Below are 26,711 nucleotides of genomic sequence, written 5' to 3' on the forward strand. Positions count from 1 at the left end.
ATCCTCTCTACACCCTCCTTTCAGATACTTATACACATTGAGAAGATCCCCTCTCAGCCTTCTCTTCTCCAGGCTGAACAGTCCCAACTCTCTCAGCCCTTCCTCATAAGAGAGATGCTCCAGTCCCCTAATCATCTTAGCAGCCCTCCGCTGGACTTGCTCCAGTAGCTCCATATCTCTCTTGTATTGGAAAGCATAGAACTGGACACAGTACTCCACATGCAGCCTCACCATGGGTTAGGTAAAAGGGGAGGACTACCTCCCTCAACCTGCTGGCAATGCTCTTCCTAATGCAGCCCAGGATACCATTGGCCTTCTTGGCCACAAGGGCACACTGCTGGCTCATGGTCAACTTGGTGTCCACCAGCACTCCCAGGTCCTTCTCAGCAGAGCTGCTTTCCAGCAGGTCAGCCCCCAGCCTGTACTGCTGCATGGGGTTATTCCTCCCCAGGTGCAGGACCCTGCACTTGCCTTTGTTGAACTTCATGAGGTTCCTCTCCGCTCAGCTCTCCAGCCTGTCCAGGTCCCTCTGAATGGCAGCACAGTCCTCTGGTGTATCAGCCACTCCTCCCAGGTTTGCATCATCAGCAAACTTGCTGAGGGTGCACTCTGTCCCTTCATCCAGGTCACTGATAAATAAGTTAGACAATGCTGGACCCAGTCTTGACCCCTGGGAGACACTGCTAGCTTCAGGCCTCCAACTAGACTTTGCACCACTGAGCACAACCCTCTGAGCTCGGCCATTCAGCCAGTTCTCAAGCCACCTCACTGTCTTCTCATCTATCCTGCACTTCCTGAGCTTGCCTATGAGGATGTTATGGGAGACATAACATCCAAAACCATGTACAGATCTGGCCCAGGACTAGAAAAGGTCAGACTCAGAGTCACTCAGCCCAAGAAAATTGTTGTTCCCAAATAAAACTGCTTGTCAAAGGGGCCAGACCTAAGTTTCACAACACTCAAGAAAAGTGGAAAATAATAGTGTCACCTTTAAGATCAAAGTGAGTGGCTGAATTCCTCTGTGTGAGAGAAACTACCTGGTAAACAAAACCAGCACTTACTTTCTTCAAGCATCTGCCCTAACTGTCAGCAGCTTTCTAATGTGATTCTGAGGGAGTGCTGCCAAACAAAAAGGGACTCATTCCAAGACTTCAACAGTGAAAATATAAATATCCCTCTTGTTAATTTTCCGTGCCATAATCCATCAGTGTCTGTCTTGTGCAATTTAGCTCCATGGCGTCTCCTGACACCATGGGCAGTAAAGCATTCCCATGCTAATGTGAAATAGGCAGGTGCTGGGGCACTTTTTTCAGCTGCCCATGATGCTGAACAGAAGGATTCAGGGGTGCTGGAACAGCCTTGGCACATGGAGCCCAGCCACCTGGAACACAGTAGTTACATGATGCAGTCACCACTGTGGCTGGTTGTGTGCGACTGGAGGTGTAAGCAGTGAAGGGCACAGTAGACTAGGAACTATAAGGCCAGCATGCAGAGCTCTGGCCAGTGCAGCTTGATAGCTGGGCACAGCTGTCATAAAAATGGAGCCTGTGCTCCATTAGAGTGTGCAGCTGTGCCACATGTTCTCCTTTCAAGCTTGACATGAAGAAATCCTGCAGAAGGCTCATTTAAAGCTGCACTATGTGGTTTTGAACCTTGATGCACTCTTGTTGCCCAGTTTGGGATGACACAGGGGGATTCTCATGCCTCGCTGTGATGCAAAGGGCAAAAACCCCACCAGGCCAGAGGGAAAGTAACTCCAATGTACTGAGAAGGAGTTTGAAGTCAAATCTTTGAAGTAAAGGCAAAGCTATGCTGTGGCTCACAGAAACTCACCAGTTTGGGCTTATGACAGCATGGGTATAGAACAACAACTAGAACCCTACGTGGCAGGGTTCTCATATCAGAAATCTGGTGTTGAAAACACATGTCCTGGCACTTTGCTTAGTGGATGTGAGCCCTTCTGTGTCCATATCCTAGGGCTGCACCTCAGGAGGGGAAAGAAAGAAGCCGAGATATAATAACTGTATCATATCTTTCCTCCTCAGATGGCTGATCCACTCTTGGGAAGATGATGAGGTTGGTTATTCCAACCATCATTGTGATTACTAGAAATACTTGTCACTCCTTATCAATTTAGAGAAAAATACTGATTTCATCCTGTGGTCAAGGCACTCCTCTGTCATCTCCCTGCTCATGGGATGGAATATGATGAGATGTGCATGAAGCAAGAGATTCTTTGTCTTGTAACACTTCTCACTCAGTTCAGAATGCGAGAGCAAAGGCTGATACTGAGGAAGTCTGTGACTGGCTCTGCACCCTTACATAAGCATGGATGAATCCCTTCTTTCTTCTGTTTTCCCATTCCCTAATCTCTGAACTGGACAAAGGCAATAAGTATGCTCTACCTGTAAAAGAGCTTTGAGATGTTTGGAGGAAGAGTACTTGTGATACTTCAGGATTAGCCTGGAGCTGTGGGGTTCTTGTCTTCCAGCTACTTGCAGTAGCCCATTCTTGGAATCTGCTATATCAGCCTTAGCACACTGGCCCTTTGCAGCCAATCTGGATATACTTCCAGTCCTTGCCTCCTTTAAACACACCTGAAGTGTGTCCAGGTGTCCACACATAATGCTTTACTAGTATTTCACTGCTTCAGTGGAGGTAGAAGACTCCCATTAGTAAGCTCTATTCAGCCTCTTCATTCAGTGAGAGCATACAGTAAAACACGTCTGGGAAGCTTCCTCAGTCCTTTCACTTCTTTTCAATAACTTCTTAACCTTTTGCTTCTTCTCAATAACATCTTAACCTAGACTTGTTTTCCTGTTTCTTAATTCACCAAGGTTATATTTATAGTATCACCCTTCTCTTTTAGGTTTGGCTGTTCATGATAGTGAAATATATTTCCCTTTGTTTCTATTCAGTCATTTCACTCCACTCTGGGCTGCTCTGCTGACACCTCTAAGAGCAACTAATGTCAAGCATGAAATGTACACAAAGTATAAGTGGTACATTAAGGCTATTAAACTTGTGATCTCAAGTGTGTTACCAGCTCTTCATTGAGGTACACACTGCACATTCACATTAGCAATTTAAAATACACAGAAGGCCTGGAAGCAAGTTGCTTTGTAAAAGCTACCTCCTACACATGTAGAATGAGAGATTCCTTAGGGATCCTTTGTTTTGGGACCCTTTGAAACAGGGCCCAACAGATAAGAAGCATCTCAACTACTGCAATGTGCTCAGTGCATGGCAATGCATTAGCTGTTTCATGGTGACCCATTACGTGTAAATGCTAGCTCTCATAATAAAGCATGAAGCCATTTTCAAGGATCAGTTGCAGAGGAATCCAAGTCCAGTAAATCAGAGAAGCATGAAAATATAATCAGCTGATAATCAATAAAAGAATCTCTGATAATCATGCAGTACCATCATCCCCATTATTCCAAAGCCATTTTTAAAGCAGTATTGACTTTCTTTCCAGACCAATCATCCCTTGCTTTTACGGTGCTGTTTTCAGTATGTTTCTGAGTATTTAATAATGATGGAAAGAATCAACATCCAAACTTTATTTACAGATAGGAAAACCGAATCAGTAGGAGACATGAACCATTTCCTTAAATTCATCTAGCCATCATGGAGCCAAACCAGAAACTGTGGACAGTAGCTCTGGGCCCTGGTGCCGATCTCTGTCTTATAGAAGACACTGAATGCAGAAGCAGTATGCTTAAATAAGCACTTGGATTCAGGGCTTGGGTTATGTAGGGGTTATTGCAGATGGGTATGAGAGAATGGGATGCTGAAAACACTGCTCAGGTCAACTCCCTTCAAGGAAAAGAGGTAGCTGTCTGGTTCCTATGAAATATCAATAACTTTGGTAGAAAAAAGGGTGCCACAGAGGAGCTACCATTGCATTCAGAGTTTAGGCAGTGAAAACAGGAGACATTTGACCTTGGCAAATGCTAAAGGAGCTCCATCATTACATGAACAATTGGTTTATTAGAAGAGATGAGTTTAGAAAGATGCACTAGCAGTTGTCTTCTGAGTTGGAAATGGGGATAAGGACAGGGTCAAGGACAGCTGCTGCTCAGGACAAAGGAGGAGGGGAAGATACAAAGAGACAACTAGTGTGATCCCCAAAAGGGACCCAGCACTAGATCCCAAAGGTAGTCTACCACCAGAGACAAGGGGAAGTGAGTGGGTGGTAAGATCCCAAATATCTTTGAGTATCTGGGCATGTTGTCTCCTCTCAAATTGATATAAGAAGGGAATTAGACACTTAAATCCTTCTGTAAACCTCAGCAGGCATCCATCTATCTTTAGTCACATGAACAAGAACCGTTCCCAGTCTCTCCTGATGTCAACAGGATTTGACTCTTAAGAACTTATTTTTTTTTATTTTTTTTTAGCTGGGGCTCAGTTTGAAATGTAGGAGTTTTCAAAGATGTTATTCCTAACTTCCTTGCTTCCAAATGAAAGCAGAAACAAGAAGTGGCTAAATTTAAGTGTGTGAAGCAGAATAACTTGCATCATTAGACTGTCGATTTCATATATCTATTTATTGACTTAGGATTATAAACAGAGTGCTTCATAACTATTAATAAGGAATCTCCCAAATCCTAGATGAGAAAATGAGTATTATCTCCATTTACCAATTGTCAAAGTGAGGCACAGGAGGAGACATGACTTGTCCAAAGAGGCCAAGCAGCCTAACATGTCAACTGAGCCTAGGACATGGGAGTCCAGGCTGCCAGCTTTCCTTCCGTCATAGCCATCACAGCTACATGCCCTTCCATCATGACTCCTACACTTAGCAGTGCTTCCACCCTATGTGCTCAAATGGGGAAAACTTCAGACACTTTGTTCATAACACTGATTTTAACCCACTTGTAGGAAAAGTTTGAAGTATCTTGACTTTGGTGGCAAATTAGGATGTGGAACAGTTCAGTTATGTTTATTCTAGTCACCTGGGGAGGAAACTGATAAGAGCAAGGTAGAAGAAAAGATGGGAAAAGTTAAATGTGTAAAGTTTTTCCTAACTAGGTCTCCAGAGCAGCTGACAGCCATCAAGTTCCAGGGGTGCCTGGGTCATCAGACAAAGGCTGAGAGTTTCCCCTCTCACATCCAGAGACTGTCACATCCAAGAATCACCTTTTAGACCAAAGTCAGACCTCAAAGGCTGAACGGGTCTCCTGGGGCTCTATATGCAGTGGAGAGAAATACACAGAAGATGGTTTCATCTGCACTATCTTGAGATGAAGGTATTCATTTTTCTCCACTGAATGTAGAAGTTCTATTCTTAAGAATAGAATGAGTGGCCAGGGGAAGACTTAGATGTCTGGCGAGCTAAGTTAGGGCAAATGAATCCCATCTGTAGGAGACTGAACCTTATTTATTTGACAGTAAATGCAATGGGAGCTTTAAATTCTTCAGCTAAAAGTGCCAAGCCAAGAGTCCCTTGATCCTTCTCAAATCCGGCACACAAAGCCTGGTTAGTGTGTTTGGACACCACAACTACTTTCACAGAAAATCTTTAGGGATTAAACCACAGCCTGTTCTTCTTGTGCATGCATTTCTTCTCATGGTAATTTAATTCCTCCCAGTTGGCCTTATCAAGTCTGAGTGCCTTTAGATATATCATCTTTTCCCAGACCCTTTACAGCAGTGTCTCCCCCAAGCCCTGAAAGTATCCCAGCTTCTTGCCATCTAAGTGTTCCTATTTACCTAAACCAGGAAACTGTGTCCTACTGGGGAGAACAAAGAGCTGCTCTCTCACAAAAGACACTCAGTCGTGAATAATAATCAGAGAAATTTCCCCTGCTGCTCAGCAGTGCAGGCGCTGCTGGCCTGGCCATTGCTATAGTGTGTGGCAACGTGTAGCTCCTTGAGCACAAACAGCCCAGTCATAGTCACAGAGTCGGGCACAGCAAAGGGGCCTCGGCAAGGTATTACAGAGTTTACCCTTTCTTAATGCTTGGACTGGAGTATGAACATCACATCAGAAATGGAATAGAAACTGTTACTCTTCCTTCATTTTGGAATCCTTTGGAAGCTGTCAAAAGAGGGTTGTATTGAATTTTGAGCAGCTTGGAAGATAGCACAAAAGATGCAGAGGCACACGATGTGACGCAGTTAGTGTTCACCTCATCACATGTGTGAGGCACCTTTGGAGTTCAGTGTGCCAGCTACATATAAGATTAAAAGAAATAAAGAAATACTGGATCCAGAGTTGTACCTTGTGAAACTGTGTCAAAATGGAAGAAATGCCTGAATCTTGTAAACAAGTCCATAGCTTCCTGGAGACAGAAGGAAAAAATGATCTCTGTGTTTGATTAAGAAAGTCGTAGTAAAAGTAAAGTAACAACACAGGAATAGATTGACCAAAGCCCTGTCTTCATGATGGTGTAATACTTTTGGGGCCAAACCTCTGCCTAAAGGCAAAGGGATGAAAGCCTTCTGTGAGCTTTAAAGGAGCCCAGAATTTTAGACATGGCCACCGAAGTGTTTGACTCCTGGAAAAATAGCTGCTCTCAACCTACTCTTACCAACATGAAACAGAAAATCTCTGACAGTCTGATCTTCTGAACAACCCAGACAACTTCCACACCTGCAGAGCTCAGGATAAGAAGGGAAAAGCTTATGTTTTGGTGTGTGACATTTCTCATAATCTCTCCTACTTGCCCAGTCCTCTTAACAATATATATCTCACAGCTGTGAGCTGTACAATTTCCCCTTCTCATGTCCTGTTCCCTTCAGAAACCCATCCAAGGTAGTCTTTTACCTGATTTGAGTGGACAAGTCTGTTCCTGCTGTTTAGCAGGGTTTGGCTAAATTATACCCATCTCTTTCTCTTTCCTGCCTCTATCTCTTCTCCCTCTTTCTTCCTCCTCATGTTCCTTTCCTTTCCTCCTATATCTCTCCAAGCCCTCCTTTCTGTCTTCCCTTCTCCTCTATGGCTATATGTCATATTAAGTGAGGTGGGAGCTGCCCAGATCTGTTGTTTGGTCTACTGACATTTCGGATGATCTAGGCCTTAAACTGAGGAAAGAGGAATGGGAGAAGGCAGGACAGAACAGAATATAAGTATTAAGTTTCAGTACAGGCAAGAGGGAGAGAACGACAATATGATTCCCATTAATCTTTGAGCCTAAGAAAAATGACATGGGGGTAATACCCCCAGCACCAATATATCACCTCTCCATCTGCATTCAGCATGCCTCATTGGGGCCATGTTGTTGAGGGTTCATTGCCTAGCTTGAGATTAACTGATTCTTGAAAGCAGCATGTCCAAGGAGTACAAGAATCCTTGTAGCTGGAAGGGAACATTTTTTTCATTAGTGTGTCTGAACAGTACGCTTTGTTACTGACTGATTTTCATTAAAGGACTAAGGCTCCCCCAGGACTCGTTTCCTTCCTCCTGCAGTAGCAGGGGTGGAGAGCATGCTGGGGTGGAGCAGTCGCTGCACAGCGTGTTGCAGTGGATGCAGCAGTGCAGGGAAAGAAGCTGCCCACAGATCTCTGTTGTTTATTTGCTTTTAAGATGCTACTGTTGTGATGTTGATGACATACCTAGAGTCTAATTATTTCATGCTTTGGGGGCTGATCAATGATTTGCACCAATTGCACATCAATATTACGGGGCCTGATCCTAGAAAACACTGATTGTTCCCTAGTATGTGAAAGCCAGGTTCCAACCCTGATCTCTCCTTCACTTTAGGCGGAGTAGCATTTGCATATTAAGGCCTGGATTACCCACTTCCATATCCTTCTTATTTTCCAATTAACATTCAGAAATCAAGAGACACAAATTTAAGCAATTCAGCAACACAAAAGCTCCCACTAGGGAGTGTGGGGGATTTGGGATCTCCTRCAGTGTGCAGCTTGTGATTCCTATTAGCCATTGCCTTGAATTTATAGCACTGCAGCCTTTTAGAGATAGCACAGGAGGCAGTGGTCCTCCACCTCTGCCATGTCATGGGTGTGAGCAGGTGAATTTTCTGTAACCACAGCTCAGTACATAATTGCCACCACTTGTACAGTAGTTAGAGCATTGCCCTATTTCCCTTCAACTGTGAACTGCAAGGATCTGATGTATGGTATATCTGATAATCTTCCTTTCTGAGCCACCTGTACTGTCACAAAATTCTTCTGAGAAATCTGTGACAGAGCTAAATACCAAATTCAGGTTTCCTGATCTCAGTTCCCCAAGTACCATGGGAGCATTAGCACTGCCAGGCTTCTCAGACCCGCACACCAGTCTCATGTTTTGACTCTGACAATGGCCAGCTTTTCCTTTACAGAATGGTGTAAAACCCCCCAGTGAAGATGGAAGGTAATCTGTCCCCACTGGAGGATCATGTCCATGTGCAGTGGTTAAAAGTTACAAAAAAAAGGTCTTCTATTCTTCTCAATTCTTTGGTTATCATTAAATATCAGGATGCTCTGGGACCCCAGGGGAACTTTTCCTTAGTATTTTAGGGTTGCTGCACACGCTGAATCCCAGCTGTAGAGCACTGCAACATGTCTGTGCAGTCTGCTGCCCTTTGGGTTATACCAGGGGATGGCAATCTTTCTAGGAGCAAAAGATAATTTTGTTATATTTCTCCACATGTAGTCGTTTCTGGGTTTTCTTTTCAACACTCTGCATTTAAGGTTGACATTCTCCAGATGAAAAAGACAAGGTTTCTTGTGCAAAACAAGCTGTGACTTCAACAAACTCTCAATTGAAAAAAAAAAAGTACAAAAATAATTGAAAAACAAAGTGAAATGTTTGATTGGCCTGACAGAATCTCTTATTTTCTTTGTAATGTTCAGGCAACATATATTTGTGCAAATTCAACCCTAGAGTCCATCCAGCTTTGTCTGAGATCTCTGAAGATAAATGTTTGTGCTGAAATAAGGAGCTAGGTCTTTTTGCTGTCTTCTGGTCCCTTCCTCCTGTGTTTTGTGGGTCAAGCACATACAGGCACAGTTCACACACATTCAGTATCTAGAGGCAGAGAATTAAGTTTCCAAACACCTTGTGTTTTATTTTGCTCATGTTACCACTTATCTGAACACAGAGGGAATGTTGACTTGAGATGACAGAGTCTGGATGCAACTGCACATCACTGTGTATTGGGGTTTGTCTTTGTCCCTATTCCTCTTATGGAAGGAGCTGTGCTCCTCTCCAAATAGGCTGCCTTGCTGCACTGTGCTTTTCTCCTGCCTTGGGAATCCAAGTTCCAGCTGCAGATAGCTGTAAAATTGGGCGTAATTGCATTTGGTGTGTGGGTTGGAGGAGAACAGAAAAGCCACTGTATTGCACTGGGTAGAAACAACAGCAATGGAGACTAGAGAGGGGACACATATTCCCATAGGCCACCTGATAAATCTGTGTTATTCTCCTAAAACATGCAGTGAGAAATTTCCCAGAACAAACTGAAGTCTAAATTTCTTGTCCTTCCATAGCTGGTTCCTCTATTTCACTACATACCCAGTATAACTCACCTTTCTAAAAGATGTTCAACAGAATAGGCCAGGCACAAGCATTCTGGTGGACTACTTGATCACAAGAGATCGTTCTTGGTCATTATCATCACTACTGTCAGAGCCATGTCAGAGGTGTCATGTACTAGTCAACAGTATGACTGGTCAACAGTTTGGCTATTCTGCAGCCATAAAACTGTGAAACTAGCAAAAACGCTTGGGAAGCAGCAAAATGAATGTACCATGCAGGCCAGACAGTTTAATGCACCATTACACATCATTGCCAAATCTAGCTCTTTAACTCAATGTTTGATCTCTTTCATCCTCAGACCCACTCAGGGCTTTCTCTTTTCAAGCTTCCCAATTTGCCACATTCTCCATCCTTCCCACCTCCCTCCCTAGAGAGCAAATTCGTTATATTGAAAGCTTGCGTGTACAGCTAGAACCCTTAGAAAGTATTGGTAAAGGCCAAAATGATGCACACTGGGAAGTAAAATCAGAAAATATTTCCATACCAGCTAAAGAGTTTGAAAACCGATGAACCAGGGATAGACTGCAGAGTGAAAAACAGTATAGGACACATTTTGCTAGCAGGAAATTGGTGCCCAATTCTGTCATTCCTGCTCTGTAACTAGGAATCACTGTTCAATGTGCAGTCCATTAGCTCATACACAGCTGCAGTTGACTGGGAGAGATCTGGGACCCAAATGTGTTGAAAGACTTACTTCACAAAATTATGTCTGACTTAATTTCTAGTTTCTTATCATGATATTCATATAGGATTAAGCTGTCAGAGAACATGTCATCATGCTCTCGAGCTCTGGAAGGACTCACTTTTGTCATCCCCCAAGCTGGCAGAACCAGGCTGTGCAGTAGCACCAAGTGCAGCCAGACTCCCAATCCGAAGAGCTCATTGTTTCTGAGCAGATCCAATAGTCTGCTATTGGTGCATCAGTGGGCAGAATAGCAAGAGCACACCCGCCTATGCACACCGTCTGGGTACCACCAGCTGGCTGCAAAGCAACCCTCTGCATAGATAGTGGGTGAGCTGTGAAGCACATCGTATTCACGGCTGTTTTCATAGCAGCCTCTCATTCTCTTGTACAAATCTGAGAACAGTTACTACAGGATCTCCTGGACCATGTGGCTATGCTCAATTAGCTCAGCAGATGGGGTAGCTTTGTCCTCTTTGTTGGCTAGATGATATTTGTGTGGGAGCATCCAGGCTTGGGTATGCCTGTGCTTGTCTGTATTTCAATTCAGAAGGAGGACTGCAGCACCTCTTGCTGTGTCCCAGCTGTTTGGGATGCCAGTAGCAGTCCAGTTGCAGCGGCATAGAGCGCCAGAAGGCTGATATGGGAATGCAGCAGTGGAAATCTGGTCTGCCACAGCTCCACTGCTCATGGGAGCAGAGAGTGATAGTTTAATGCTAACTCAAAGGTGTCCTTGGGAGACAGGCCTCTGGTTAACAGTGGGATGTGCTCTGAGTGACCCCCATCAGCTCTCTGCTCAGGAAAATGTTATCACAATCAGAGAGTGTTTGACTCAGTGGTTGAGCTGATAGTTGTGAGACAAATCACTGAGTCAGGAACACATTTGCTGCATGCAGTGAAATGCTGATGTTCTGCTCAGGGGGTCCACGCTCATCAGGGATGTCCTCTGTCTATGCCCACTGCCTTCAGTGGCTCATTAACACAGGAGTTCCTCTCATCTAGTTACTGCTAATGATTGTTAAACAGAGCAAGGTGCTCCGCCATGGCAGATGGGGTCTCAAAGCACACAGCATAGTCTCAGGAGACTCCTTGTCACTGACCCTGCAGCTGGTGTCTCCTGTGGCACCAGAGCAAGAGCTGAAAACAAGGACAACCTCTGCACTGCTTCCCCTGACCTCTTGCTATTGAATTCCCAAGTAAGGATGTTTTAAGGGTTTCCTAAGTAGAACAAGGCTTGGCATGTTGAATCTAAAAAGAATCATGGAATTATAGAAGCACAGAATGGTTGAGGTTGGAAGGCACCTTTAGAGATCATTTAGTCCACTGCTCCTGCTCAAGCGGGATCACCTACAGCAGGCTGCCCAGGAGCCTGTCCAAACAGCTTTTGATTATCTCTGAGGATGGAGACTCCACAACCTCTCTGGGCAACCTGTTTTAGTGCTCAGTCACCCTCACAGTAAAAAAGTTTTTCCTTGGATTCAGATGGAACTTCCTGTATTTCAGTTTGTGCCCATTGCCTCTTGTCCGGTCACTGGGCACCACTAAAAAGACCTTTCCTGGGATGTGGCAGGCTCTTAACTACAAATGCTTTAACAAGTTTGTTTAAGACAAAATGCTCTGACCCAATTTTCTTCCATTTCCRGTTATTTTGTAGAATAGCTGTGGCAGTTTGACCTAAGAGCCTCCACTCTTGAATCCCCTTGATGTTTAGCGCCTCAGGTAACTCAGTTCTCCCACTGGGCCTAGGGCTTCCCAAACTCTAGGTCAAGGCAGCCCTAGCAGAGATCAGGAGCAAACATCTTTGTGTTCAGCACCTTGGGGGATCATTCTCTTGTGTTCTGCCACCCCCATTGTGGAAACACAGAACTCCCAAGAGGGTAGAAGAGCATCAGAATCAAGATCTGCTGCACAAGGCTAAGGGTGACATGAAGACCTAATTTTGCTAGAATGGTATCTAAAACAGATCTGAGCAGCTCTAATAATACACATCTGACCCTTCCAAAGGCATTTGGATATCAAAGAATGTTTATCTCTAACCTTAAAGTTCCTACTGGTGACAATCACTTTTTAGTATTCTCTCTCGAACTGCAAAAAACAGCCTCTACCTTCCCTTCTGCTAATATCCTTGAAGATGTGTGCAGTGTGATCAGCCCTCCCTGTGCCCTTAATCACTTTCTCCCAGCCTATATAATTAAATTCCATCAGGTATTGCATCTAATTTTTGAGGAGCTCCCAAAGAACAAAAGCCAGTTCAGTCGCAGGCGAACAGAACAAATTAATTAGAAGGGGAATATTAGGCTCTCTCCAAATTAGATTAGCAGATCTCTAACAGAAGAAACATAGCCCGGCTGGTTATGATGCTGTTCACTTCCTGAGCAGCTGCTCAGTTCCAGAGATTGTATACAGTATTCAGAGTCACAGCATCACTGGAAAGTGGATTAGGCTTGGAGCAACCCATGCTAAAAGGCACTCCAGGGCACAATTTCAAAGAACAACACAGGGAATTGGTGGCCTTGTGTCTCTCATTAACAACTGTGCAAGCTGTGCCGTCAGATTGCTTCACAATATTTTGGGAATGTCTTCCTGTCATATCTCTGCATATCTAACCCAATAAAAATAGRTGTTACTTGAATGTGGAGCTCTACATAGCAGTATTTAGCAACATTCCTCCTAGCTATGGAGATCTTTATGAGTAAGCACTGGAATTATCATATAAAACCAGATCAGATACCCAGAAAGCACTCTTTAGAAGCATTTAAACAAGTAAACATACAGCACCAGTGCAACTTACAGCTACTTCTAGGAATCTACAGTCTTGGGAAATAGTCAACACAGCCTCATCTAACATAATAAAACAAGCATACAGATTGTGTTAGAAACTAAGGGACAAGCACTCCACATGGATAGCTGCACATGTCCCAGGGTCCTGATCCAGCACAGAGAGCACCAGCACAAAGATAATGTATCTACAACCTCTAGAYGCTCTTGAGTAACAAAGTACTATCTCCATGTGATTTAGGACCAAGTAGAGGAAACAAAAATCCAAGAGACATAAGGGGGAGCTTTCAGGGTAGTCAAACTGTTTAAACAGTGCTTGTTAATTCAGCAAAAAGAAAAGGTTTCAAAAACAAAAACAGTCTAATGTGTCCTGCCCTTATTAATGGCAAGAATGTCCAGTTGTAATGTGCCTGCAGTTCTACCAAACATTTGCTTCTCCCCATCTCCCCTGGTGGCATGCACCTGCTGAGCTTATGAACTTTCCACTTCTGTCTGAAATGGGAAGCCCTGGATGCACTGCCGAATGCTCGAGACAGGTCCAAGTGGACCTSTGCTGTGCAGCTGAATGTACCCGTGGTTCTGTGATTTCGGTGGAACATTACTGATGACAGTAGCACAGCAGGAGTCGTGAGAACCAGCAGTGGAGAGATTAATAAACAGGCAACTACTAATGATTCCAGTATTGAATACTCTGGTTTGCTCTCCTTCTGTCATAAAGAAAAGGAAACAGTAATAGAAGAGTTTCATGACAGAACCTTATTAGGCCAGAAGTCTAAAGGAACTTGCTTTCCTGCTTGCATATAATGCAAACTCTCTAATTTGCCACTCTACTTTTACCCAGGCAGTTTTTCTCCACAGCTTTAAAAGAGTGACTGAATTTAGAAAAGATCCAGGACAAACCAAGATTTGATCTCTCTACAGCAATATCCTGAATGGACATGAACAGATTAAGGATCATTCTTAAATATATGAGAACTGCTTAATAGTAGTGACATAACCAGGTCTAGTATTCCAAATGAGAAGAAAGGATGGAGCTCAGAGAGCTGAACATCTTTGAGAGAGAGTCTACACGCATATTCACATGCTAGGCAGACCTATGCCCTAGCACTTGAGAATTCGTAGCCTGCCTTCTCACTGGCTCAGCATATGAGCAGAGAGCAGCTGAAACCATCCTGGTCTTCCCACCTACTTGGGAAAGATGGAGTGCTTCATCAGTCATGCTGTTTGGTCAACCTCATTTTCTTCCCTCATAAATTCTCTTCAATTCCGCTTCCACTGAGGTTCGTTAGTAACTTGTTCGTTAGTAACTTGTATGCTTGTATGCTATTGCATCCTTCAGATTAATGCTTCCTTCCATCTTAACCAACAACAAATGTATTTTTTTTTAGCAAATTCTCATCCTTTAATATCAAACTTGTGATTTTATTTTACCCTCTACAACAAGAAAGCTCTTTTCTTTCCTCCTGATAGTACCCAGCCCTTCAGAAAATCACTAAGGCTAAGACATATTTACAGGTATTTCCTCTCCTTTTATCCACTGTCTCCTAGAGATTTCCTGAGAAAATATGCTTTAAGGTTTCAGCTGTTCAGAGTTAACTGAGAGAACACTAGGTACATTTCATTTCACTGCCTTACCCAGAAGGAAAACTGAGGCATCATCACCCTTTTCCCCTGTAAGTCACTGGAAAACTGGTGTTCTGCATTGTCGATGTACACATGGGTAATGTATTTCCAAAAATTTTTGATTGTTGAGAAGTAACCTCATAAATCAAATGCATTTGGGAACTGTATCTGAAGGTTTTTAGCTTCTTCATTCAAGAAGATTACTGTAAATGCAATGTAAATTGTACATTTTGAACATTCCTGGAATTAATATTCACACTTAAAATCAGTTAAACTTACAGGCATAAATCCAGTTTCACTTATTTATCTCAAGATATGTTACAACACTGCAGAGAATATCCAAAGTTTCAGATGCCCATGCAATGCAAAATCCCCATTCAAGGCTAAAAGTGCAGGTTGATTCAAAGTTCATTTTATCTCTCTTATCTTCTGGAGGCTTTCCATTTGCACTGTAATTTGGTAACAGCATACTCATCTCCTTTGCAGAAGTATGTTTCTCTAGTGTATAGGTTCTTAACGTAATTTTCTGAGCATTTGTTGTCACAAGGTATTAACTCTTTCCTGCTGTTCCCACTTGTTAAATCACATTACAGAAAATTGGAAAAGCATCAGCACTTCCCTCAGGTTATTTTTCCATGTAAGTAATTGCTGCTGTTTCCATAGGAAGGTTGTAAAATTGTGGTTCAGGAAAGAGGTGCCTGCAGAAAAAGGAAAGAGCTTTCCTACAGAAAACAGGAAAGGAGGTGACTGCATAACTGTGAATAGAAGGTTAGATATCCACTGTAATCTCCAGGCTAAAATGGGAAAAAACATCTATATCATAAGAACTGCAGCTCTGTCATATTCCTACACTGGCTACTGACTGCAGGCCAAAACCCTCTAGATAAGGAACATAAAGAGCAAGTTATATAAACTCCAGGTAATCTTAATAATACAGGACCAGTGGCCCCAGGACAGAATACAACGCTGAATCAGAAGGGCACATAGGCACAAGCCTCACTTTGAGCCCATGTTCACTGATGTCATGAATCCTGCCCTGTATCAGAAGAAGATCAGAAAGATGTGCTGAAGTGAAACTGAGCCACAGAGACTATAATGACTTGTTTATGTTTACTGTGCCTGGAATACCCTGTGTATATTCAAAAGAAGTATGGCAACCTCAACAGCAGATATCCAACTGGAGACTGAATCCGGGAGAGAGGGAAACCTGGCTGTAGTTTTTAAATGAAGGGCTCCTTCAGTGTGACACCTCAGTTTGTTAGTGTGATTGATTTTCTCTGTCACAATTCTTTGGTTGAAAACCTGTCTACCTATTAGATTTCCAAAGATACCTATCAAGGTGTGGTCATCAGTGAAGTGGTGGAGACCTAAGATCCCCAAACGCATGTGTGGGTTCAATGATGCATGCGCGTGTTGTCATTGATCCTCCATTATTTCTATTTTCTATATGAATTCCCACTTCATGGGACCTGTCTTCAGGAAATAGAGGTCAGCCCGTTCTCTTGACAGAGCAAAAATGTCCGAGTCATGATTAACTCCAGCACCCAGGTCACTTGAGGTATCCTGGTTTGCCTGGAGTTATCTAAGATCACCTGGGGTTAACTGTAGCAGCTCTACCACCTCTGTTGGTTACCTTAATTAAAGGCAGAGTATAAGATGTATTCAGTGGAACTAAGACTTCTTAACAACAGAGATCTATTGTGAGAGGCTTGAAGGTATAGCTTCAGTACACAGTACTGAACAAACAGACTAAAAWCCAACATAGCTTTGACCACAAATAAGGCAAGCAAAACCCACCTCATATGGAGAAGAGACAAATCAAACTAACCGCAGCAATTGTAACTGTGACAGCAAACAAGAAATCCAAGTTGTGCTTAAGAAAGCATATTTTGCTCCTGTGCTGAGTTTACTCCACTTCAGCAATAAAGAGAGGTGAAAACAAACAGCAAAGTATGAGCAGACAGTGAAGTACAGTGATGTGTTACCAGCAGAAAATTGCATGGGGCTAAGGCTTATGAGGTCAGCCCTTTCTTGCTCAGTACTACCRGGGAGAACTAGTCTGCTATGGAATTTGACACTGTTATGGGGAAAGCAGCAGAGATATTTATAATTAATTACAGTGGTTTCTGTAAATGTGTCAACCAAATAATTTTCTGTAGATCTAAGCTGGCATTTTGTCTGACTGGAAACTTCTGAATTTCTTCCATGCTGATCTGGGAATTAGTACTGAGAGAAAGGTAACAGATTTATGACCATACCTCATGGATACAGTGTTATACTCAAGATCTTTTTATGGCCAAAGGGAACGCACCTTGTATGTGGAGCTGAAGATTTATTGTCAGCCTAATTAATGTTTTAACATTCTAATCAAAATACAACAAACAGTTATTATTAGACTGATTACAACAATACTAGCACCAATAGTCCAGAGTAATACAGGCTAGTGTCATCTATATGTTTAAAATGGATATACAAAAGTTGCTCACCCCAGGTCTCTGGTGTTGTGCTCACCCTTCCCATGTCTCAGTCAGGTCATTGGTGCTAGTCTTCCCCAGGAGGAATTGGAGAGGGGCCTGGAGGTGGTTACAAGAAGCCGTCAGCACCCTGAGTCTTTCCTCCAGTTGGACAGTTTATTCCTTCTCGGGCTTGGATCCACTTGGAGTTATTTTTATGTTTCCTTTCACAGCCTGCTTCGTTCTTATTAGCTCCCAGCTAAAGCTTGCCAGATGCCCAGCAGCCTTTCCCAGCCCTAACAGTTACACCAAGGGCTGTTGTTTGTTACCAGGGATTGTCCGGTTTTGTCAGGACTTTACCACAGATGGTGGTTCCAGGGCTGAGCTAGTCCAGGGTGGGTGATAGTCACTGCATTGCTAGCACAGCTAAAACAAGCTAAAACCAGCTCAGGCCCAAGCAAGCCCAGACCAGCCCTGAGACCCCATGGTGTYAGGTCAGTACAAAGCCTGGGGCCTTTCACTGGTAATGATAAAAATCGTATTTATTGGGCTACAACAGCACCAACACTGAAGGGCAGATCCTTGTAAGCTAGCAGAGCCATGGCATTTACACCAGCCACTGATCTGTTCTGTGATGCTAAGGAAACGCAATGGAACCAATGGTTCATTTGATGATGCGTTTCCCACCTTCTGTTCTGTCACATGCCTGAAATTGCTCCCTGGAGATTTCTGCCAGAGAACTGTTGATTTTTTATTTTCTTTTTTACTGCTGTAAAGTACGTGGAAACGGGGAGGATTGCCAAAGACTAGTAATCTCCCAACAGACCAGCATAGRTTCATGTATTGAAGCCTGAGAAATATGTGATTCTTTCTCAAATGGGACTGGGTTTAAGTATGAATGGATACTTCTGGATACCACCAAATTCCCCTGACTCACAGACCAACACAGACCTGCCAGCATGAAGGGATCTGGGGAAAAGCACGCTCACCATTTATTGTCAGCAGTTGGTGAAATGCTGTGATTCAGGATTACTGTCTACTGGACCTAAATTCAGCCATTAGAGCTCAGCACCTATTGCAGACACAGCTTTATCACCTCTGGAGAGGATGATCATCATAGCCAGTGTTGGTGTCCACACTCAATCCCTCATTTATTGGTGCAACATGGAAAAAGGATGGGGGAAGAAGACTGGAAAGTCCCACCTGGTAGGGAACAGAAAAGCTGTAGTCTGGAGTTCAGGTGCTCTGCAGGAAGGAAGAGACAAGGCCTCAGGTTCTCTTTTGTAGAGAAGGAAATTAAACCTGCTTCTTCTGTGAGCTGGGTGAGCACGCTAGCTGAGCACTTAGGTAGATAAAGCCATATACACATTACTGTAAAAACCTAGGGTGTTTAATCATGACTGATATTCTCGGTATGGAATAGTTTAAATCAACCTGCCGTAATTGTTTCCTTGCTATGGATTTCAGTAGACTGATAAAACAGTCCTCAATCTCTATTATGTTTCCCTAAGAGGGTATTATGTGGTAAGTATGAATATGTGAGTACTAGGGATAAGTGAACTGATTCATGGCCTGGCAAGAACAGAAAAAAAGTTTTTCTCACTCTCCTGAGTCATACAAAACTCAAGCCGTTTCTATATCACTGGCTGTACAATTATAGAGTGTGCTTAAGGACAGAAGAAAGATTAAGGGCTGATTTGTCATTATGTTTTTGACAGCTCGAGCTGCAAGGTTCCCCTTGATGCATGGCTGCCCTAAAGCATCTCTTTGGAAGCCGATCATGACTTCTGCTCTGTGTTCATGTCTAATCTGATATTAGCCAGGTGCAGTGCAGATGCCATAACATCACTGCTGCAAGCACAGGGGTGCAACTGGACAGGTCTCCCTGATACCAGTGGAAACAACTGATTTTCAGTCACACTAGGCTGTTAAGTATCTGAGACTCCTCTGAACGGGAGCTCCAGGCCCGTATGGTTGCTTATAGGTTTGCTAGTGGTTTTCTTGTGCTCACCTGGCGAGGATCACAACCAGATGTGTTTTGTATAGAGATATTAGTCAGTCTTGATTTACTTGCGCTTTCACTGCATTTTACACAATGGCATTTCTGTAAATTGCACACATGATGGAGAAGGGCCCTCACTTTCTCAGGACAGAAGAATCAGGGTCCTTTTTCCCTCCTCTCTCTGGTCTTAGGCTTCTTCTTTCTTTTTATGCAAAGTGGAGCAGCTTCAGCAAAGGGAATGGGAGTCAGGGAAGGTTCAATCACCCAGGAAGCCAGTTGTTTGGGTGAGCCCTAATCCCTGATTGCATAAAGGGGCATATCCACTGTCTCTTCCCTCTGCCATGCTGTAGAAGGAAGGAGTGTCCCTTCTTCGTTCCTAGGGGCTTAAATGTTTGCTCTTTATGCAGTTTCAGAGCACACTTCAAGATGTGCCCATGTATACTAGATGCCAAAGGCATGATTTGTTGATGAAAAACAGACTGTGGGGAGTAGACCTGTTTCCTGCAGAAACCAGGAACTTCAGTAGGTTTTTCTGATCACCTCTAAGTGTATTTGAATCCTCAGAGAGGTGCCTTATTTTATTTTTCTACCCATTTAATCCTCTTTCTTAGTGTTTTATTTAGTCATTTCAGCAGAATATAAGTTCATCGCTGTATTTCTGTCATCTCCAGTTCATGTTGCCAGTAAGACCCTCCAGCACTGCAGTGCTGTATTTTGCTTTCACAGATATTCATTGTTTAAGTTAACAGAATAGCAAAAAGTGATATTTTCTGAAACCTCTTACAGCTTGGTACAGCTTCCAGGGGTCTGCAAAATCAAGAATAACTGCTGTATTTAACAGAGTAAACAATTTGCAAAAGGAGATGTTACTTTGGTCACTTATCAGAAAATCAAGTAGAGCTTTCAGCTCCGCTTTCTACATCTTTTCCAATGCCAGAAAGATACATGAACACAACCTGGACTCATGCAGTTCATGGCACTGGATTTGACTTGGTCTGCTGTGTAGTACGTGGGCATATTTTTGGCACGACTGCTAGTTTGGACTGACACAAAGCCAGTGCCTGAGAACTGTTCCCCATTGTTGTGATGTTGTGGGAAGTCTTCCAATGTGCGTCATTTTCCATAAAGCCCAATTTCTGGCCAATAATTTTACTTGAGAGCTTCAGCATTCAGTTGTGAATAGCAAGCTTTTACTGTTCTTCGTTGTAAAGAAGGCTAGAAAATGTGATGCAGATGCACTCTGAAAGCTCATAAGCCAGAAGTCACACTGAAAAAAAATCAAAAGGAAAGATAAGAATTTCCTGATTTTCAAGTCAGTTTCATGAATGTGGTATTTTCAGAACTGGCAGAACTGGATGATCCTCTGATTTCAGGTTCCGTTTTGAACCCAAAGTTCCCCCTTGGCTTGGGATGGACCCTGGGCTAAGTTTTCTGATGCACTGGGCGCTCAGTTCTACGACACCTCACTGCAAGAGCCATTTCCTTTGCTGGAGCCCATGTCAGCTAGTCAGGCCAGCCCCAGTAGGCACAAGACTGCCCAGCACACTACGGATAGGGCTTAGCTTTGTCTCTTTGGGTGAGGCACCTCCTTCTCTTTCAGACAAAATTGCAAAAGCCTTGGGAAACTTCAGGGCTCATGGAGACCCTGACCTAGAAGACTATTCCTGCTGTGCCATGAACAACAAGCCAGGCAAGGAGATGGACAAAGCCATCCTATGCAATCTGTTTAGCCCAGTCTGTTGCCAGATGGCCACATGGGGATTGAGGACTGTAGTTTAATCAGAGTCTTTGTGGCCAGCAGTCACATGTGATGGAGAACAAGAGGGATGAAGCAGGTAGGGGAAAGATGTGACAGAGACTTAGCATGAGGAAAAGGAAGGAGAAGAAAGAGGAGGGAGTTATTTTGAACAAGAGTGAAATTATGGACAGGTTATCACATTCTTAGGACAGGTAGGGTGCAACTCATCTCTCATTAACGCACCCCTGTGATTTAGGGTAAGGATACCTGTAGGACATAGAAGACTCTATTGTTCCCAGTACTGATTAGGACTATGTCTTGTCCAGGCTATGGCTACACAAAGTTGACAGTTCACTTTAACTAGAACTTGAATTCTTCCTGTTTGCTTTGTTCCTAGATTTATATGCACAGGACAGACATATGGATCCTAGAACTACAGTATTAAACCAGAAAAACACATGTGATGGTCTTAACTGTGCCTTTCTTATCACAATTGTGAGAGATGCCAGCTGGCTTTAGTTTGTTTGTTTGTTTTTTAAGAAAATGGTAATGTTTCTATGACATCCCTTGGGTGCACGTTCTTATCATTTCTCTGTTAATCTATACCCCATGCTGTGGTAAAATATCAAGATGCTTGACCTGACTAAAAAAAGTTCCTGCAGGTGTAGCTTGCAGCCCACAGCCACGTTTAATGCCACCCAGTTACTGCAGGCACTTTCCTCAAATTGAAAAGATTCTTGATGATTGGCGGTAAGAGCTATTTTCCTGGCTCCCCATGCTGCTCATCAGCCCTGCTCCAGCCCTGAGAATTTTTGCTTTTGGACCTGGGAGCTGTGTCTTTCCTCGCATTTAAAGATGATTATGGTTGATTGACAGGATAAACAGAGTTTGTCACTCAGTTCCAGAGGAATGCTGAGCATTCTTCTGTGTGCTCAACAAACACCTAAGAATCATTCTGGCATTTCACATCCTTTGTCTCAATTTGCTGATATGTGTAAAATAGCTCTAAAAGAATCATTCCAGCAGAAATGAGCAGCCTCAGAGACAGGTGGTCTGTGAGTTTTTCCCCCTAAAAATGACATTTTGTTCCTCTAAGATCTGTCTGAGAATGATGTTTGTGCTGAGTTGTTTGGATGCTGGGACTTCTCTGAGTGTAGGTTTTTTTTCTTTTTTTTTCCTTTTTCCTACCCCCCTCCTCCCCCCCAAGAAAATCTGGTGAAAAGGATGAGGTCAGCATTCCAGAGTATATCATCTGAATGGCTGTCCACAGCAGTCCCTATGTGCCCTTCTCAGGGTGACGTAATCAGTACTCAGTAATAACATTTCTGAAAGGTGGATAACAGCATTTTAGTTCAGCTCTAATAATTCCGTTAAACCAGAGCTGGTGTTGTAATTGCTGTTTGTAACTGGGTTTGTTCCATATGTGTGTTGTGTAGGATGCAATTGTAATGAAATGTTCCCTCTTTGAGCTTTATGCCCTAAAGAATATGTCTTTATTGTGTAGCAAGCAAAGCATTCATCCACTCTTTGCCTCTGCTGTATCTTGTAATAAAATAAGAGAGAAAGAGAAAAAAAAAATCATGTTTCTCCTTGTTTTAATTTATTTGGGAAATTATAAGTAGCATAAGTGTTAATCTTCATTTGCTTTGGTAACACACAGTCTTTCTGAACTCCTGCTTATTTCTTTTAATAGAAAAAACTGTGAGCCTGTGTGCATCTAAAAGTGTGCATGCATTACAGCACACAGATATGAGTGTAAGCAAGAACAGAGAGTGAGAGAGCAGGAGCAAGCCTGTTCTAGAGAGTAAGACATAGTGGTCTGAAACATTTTAAATCTTATACTAACTGTAAGAAATAGGGCTTAAAGATGTAAAATCTCTAGAGAAATTGTGTGTTAAAAGATAGCATGTTCTGTGCCATGAGATCAGGTAGGTGGGTGGTTGCTTTGCTTTGGAAGTAGAATGTGCTGTAAGACTCAATCGTAATAAAATCTGGCTGTCGTACAGCACTCTTCATTCACCGATCACAGAGTGCTTTGCAGGCAGAGTAACCCCCTTCGCAAACAGAGAAGCAGAGGCCCGTAGAGAGGACTTAGCCACTCCACTACCTTGCTGGAACGCCAGTCAGATGACGACATTGGTTATGAACTTAGATGGGCACCAGCAATCCCCAGAGAGGGTTAACACGTGGTAGGTACATAGGACACCTGGATATGAAAAGCTGGCAGACAGCAGCTAATTTCACCCAGAGCAGGAGATGTGAAAGAGGGAAAGAGCATGCTGGRAGCCTGAGGACATGAATGTGCTGGGCTGTGTTACCTTGCCTTGGTCATGACACAGATCTGTTGCTACTCTTGTTTTATCTGACTTCTCTTAGGCCTCAGGTGCTGCCTCTAGGTCCTGGGTTTCAGTTCCCCAACAGCCCATGAAACATTTTGTATGTGCTTCCAGGGAAATACAACACAAAAAGGCAGTTTTTCTCTGATGTGATTTCACGTGGGGGAGGAGGATGAGCAATGTCAATAGTGCCTGTAGACAGCAGGTATAAGGTAGCAGTCAAACTTTCCTCATGCTGTCTACATAGCAGATCTTCTTGAGGGATGTCCACATTTCTAGCTACCTGGGGTTCCACAACAGCTTCATGCTTCCACTTTGTGCCCCATAGTGCAGCCCTATAATGGTGTATGTACCACCCTGAATCTGCTATAGTCTCCAGAACCAGGAAAGGCTCAAGGTAACCTTGAAGGGTTTCAGACAGAGGTCCTTTCTGTCTGCAATGGCAAGGTTTATTTGGTTGGGTGTCAGCTGGAAATAAAAAGCTCAAGTATCTTGGAAAGAATGCCACTTTCAATAGAAAATTAGTCCATTTACACTGTTGTTTTTTAAGGAATTAGGACATTTTTTAGCTCTCTCACCACAGGACAGTGGGGAACATCTAGCTTCAGCCTGTTAAAATTAAGCATCTAGATTAAGTTCCATGGGCTCCTTTGTAGCCCATGGGACAGGCATCTCCCTAAGTAATTCATCTCAGTTGAATTCATGGCCGAATCCCCTTTTGGTGGGTCCAGTCCCTCTCTGCCAACTGTGGAAGGAATCCAAACAGCTAGATTAGAGCACACACAACTAAAGGTAGGTAGGAGGAAAACAGCCCTAACTGAGAGAGAAACAGGGGTGTTTTCTGGTTTTTGCATAGCCCTGTCTGCACCTCCCACATTTCTGCATTCTGGTCTCCTTACACTTGAGCTCCTTTAACTCTAGGGAGGCTGCTGGACATGTGCATGGAAGGTAAGAAACAGGGAGAGCATTCAGTTTCAGTGTGAAACATTTCAGTTGAGAAGAGATTATAAAAAAGTCTGTTTGAATAACAGCACCTGTGCTTAGCCCACCAGCTCCCCTCTAGGCACTTCTAAAAGTGAAAGCTGTATATCAGAATTTTTACACTGGAAAGCCAAGAGAAATGATCACAAGTGAGCAGGATTAAAGAACCATGTCAAACAGACRTAGCATCCCAGAATGTATCTGTAAAAAGGAAAAAAAAACAAAAATAAAAATCCTGCTGCTTGAACTGTAGAAATGCAAGTTTCTCATGGGAAAATGTGATTGCTGTTCAAATGCTAATGGGTTGTTATCACAAGAATCTCTTAATTTAACTATTATGCACTATGAGAAGGGGCAGAGCAAGGTTCAGAGAGCAAATGACTGATGAACAATCTTCAATCTTCCAGTAAATCTTTGCTTTTCATATACTCCCCCTTGCTGATCTCTGACTTAGACCGATCCTCCAAGGGATATATGAAAGACAACCCTGACTTCAGCTAGAAGTAATAGCACATATTTGTGTGTCTCTTTTATCCTTGTTTAAAAGGCAAAGTTATGGCACTGATAGAGTGTCAGCCACCAGAACAGCTGGCTCTGAAAGCATAGAAATTGATGGTATATGAGCAAAGGTTGGCTTACTGGAAAGGAAAAAAAAAAGTAGCACATTTTAGAAAAGTGATACAGAAGGGGGGGGTGTGAATTGGGCATTGCAKGCACAAACTATCTCTGCAGGCTTCTCAGGATAGAAGGAAACATCACATGAAGCAAGAATAGCTTGCAGGGACTTAGGGGCAAAGGTCTGCCACCCTTTCCTAGGAACACAGCAGCCAGGGATTGCAAGTGCTACCTAAAAAGAAGAGAGCAAGAGACCATGTTCTCTCCTGTGGAAGCAGAAAATCCTTCTTCCTTTGTTCTGGAAGCATTCTCCTCAGCCATTTTATGAGTGGATGACTTCACATTTGAAGGTGTTTGCTACCACCTTGCATTGCTATAAATGTAAGAAGAAAACTGTCTTGCTGTTAAAACTGCCAAACTTGTATGAGTAATTTATGTGTGTTTTGAGAAGTTTATGGGGAGCACTTTATTGACTTTGACCAGCAAAAATGTGTGAGGGAAGGGAATAGGATGCCTTTTATGTTACATAGGAATAAACATTTTTCAGAAGCTTTGGCATCTCCTGTCTGCCATATGTGAGCCCCCTCCAAGGATTTTCAAGCAAGCTTACATAATGGCAAATTCTCTGTTAGGCCTTCCTTGCTGGCATCCTACCCCAGCGGTGAGTGTGGTTTGGAGCCWGTCCAGCTGCATTGCAGGGTAGAACGGTGGCTATTTTGGGACAGCATAGACCCTGGGAGGGTGCTCATCTTCAGCCCACTCATATGCAAGGTGGACTGTGGTGACATGAGTAATGCCCTGCAAAATCGTTAATAGCTCCCAGGGCACCGGGCTGGGAATCAATGGAAAAAAGAGGAAGAGGAAAACTTTGCAGACTGATGAGGTTTCTTAGTCTCTGAGCATATTATTTTTCACATTGTCCCCAGAGACCCTAAAAGTTTGTGAGAACAAAATGCATTTGGCTTCAGTGTTTGAAAAATAGTAAAGGGCTGCAGTGTCTGTCAGAGGCAATGTTAGCCAGCCAGAACATGGCCCCAGGCTGCATTTCCACTTGGATTCATGATGTCCACTTGGCCCTCTCAGTAGCTTCCTAACTCAGCTCTCCTGCTCGAATGCCATGCACTGTACCATCTGCCGTGCTGGATATCCTGCCACCATTGTTCAGAAGAACAGTGATGCATCACTGACTTGTGCAGAAAGGCACTGAGAAGATGGAGACAAAATAAGGAAGAAGTTGCATTCCCAGCCCCTGAGGCTGCACTACTTCCCTCCCCCAGCACTTATCTTATCTTTGCCTCTTTCTAAAATAAAAGGAATAGAAAAATTAACAACATGAAACAGGGAGGAGATGATAAAGAGTATCAGAAAAATTATCTATGTCCTCATTTCAGAGCTTTGCATGGTAGCAGGGAGGCAGAAGGCCTCTTTCGTTTTTAAAAAGCTGGATGTCTCCTGATCAGTTGATATTACTGTATTGACATGAACTGAGAAAGCTCCTTAAGATGTGTTCTGCAGAACACTGTCACACTTTAGAAATTATCTGGGGGTGCCATCCAAGGATCAGAGCAAATCAAAGCTAAAAGAGAAAGCCTGTTATTATACTGTTAATGGGGCTTGGATCCTGTCTGGACAAGAGAGAGATTTGCACCTTTGCYTTTGTGCTGAGATGAAAACTCCAGCAATGGAGCTTTAGCTGCACATATGCTGTTGGTGGCACAGCTGGAATCAGAAAGAATCAAAGCTTCATCTCTTTTGATTTACAGCTTAGTTCTTTAATCTTGAAGGTGATACCAGCTCCTTGGGAGGGCTGCTCTTTGCAAATGTGAATCTGAAGCAGAGATGGTCAAATTCCCTCAAGCTTGGTATATTTGGTTTGGTGCATTAATGGTTCCCCTATCAGAATCTTTTCATGCCTTGGCAGTATCAAACTATGCAATTATTCTCCTTCATAAGTCTCTGCCTGTGTAGCAATTAGGCTTTTCTGCTGCTATAGCTGTTATRCTATATTAT

The 26,711-nt window shown here is 43.2% G+C and overlaps 1 protein-coding gene across 1 annotated transcript in view; it reads left to right on the forward strand.

The window, feature by feature from the left end:
• Positions 1-26,711, forward strand: part of SHISA6 (shisa family member 6) — a gene marked incomplete at its 5' end in the record, with an annotated part of 262,601 nt that overhangs the window by 39,517 nt on the left and 196,373 nt on the right. The gene's annotated exons all lie outside the window — the stretch shown is intronic.

Source organism: Apteryx rowi, unplaced genomic scaffold (assembly GCF_003343035.1).
Source record: "Apteryx rowi isolate R43461 unplaced genomic scaffold, aptRow1 scaffold_41, whole genome shotgun sequence".
In the NCBI taxonomy this organism is placed as follows: Eukaryota; Metazoa; Chordata; class Aves; order Apterygiformes; family Apterygidae; genus Apteryx; species Apteryx rowi.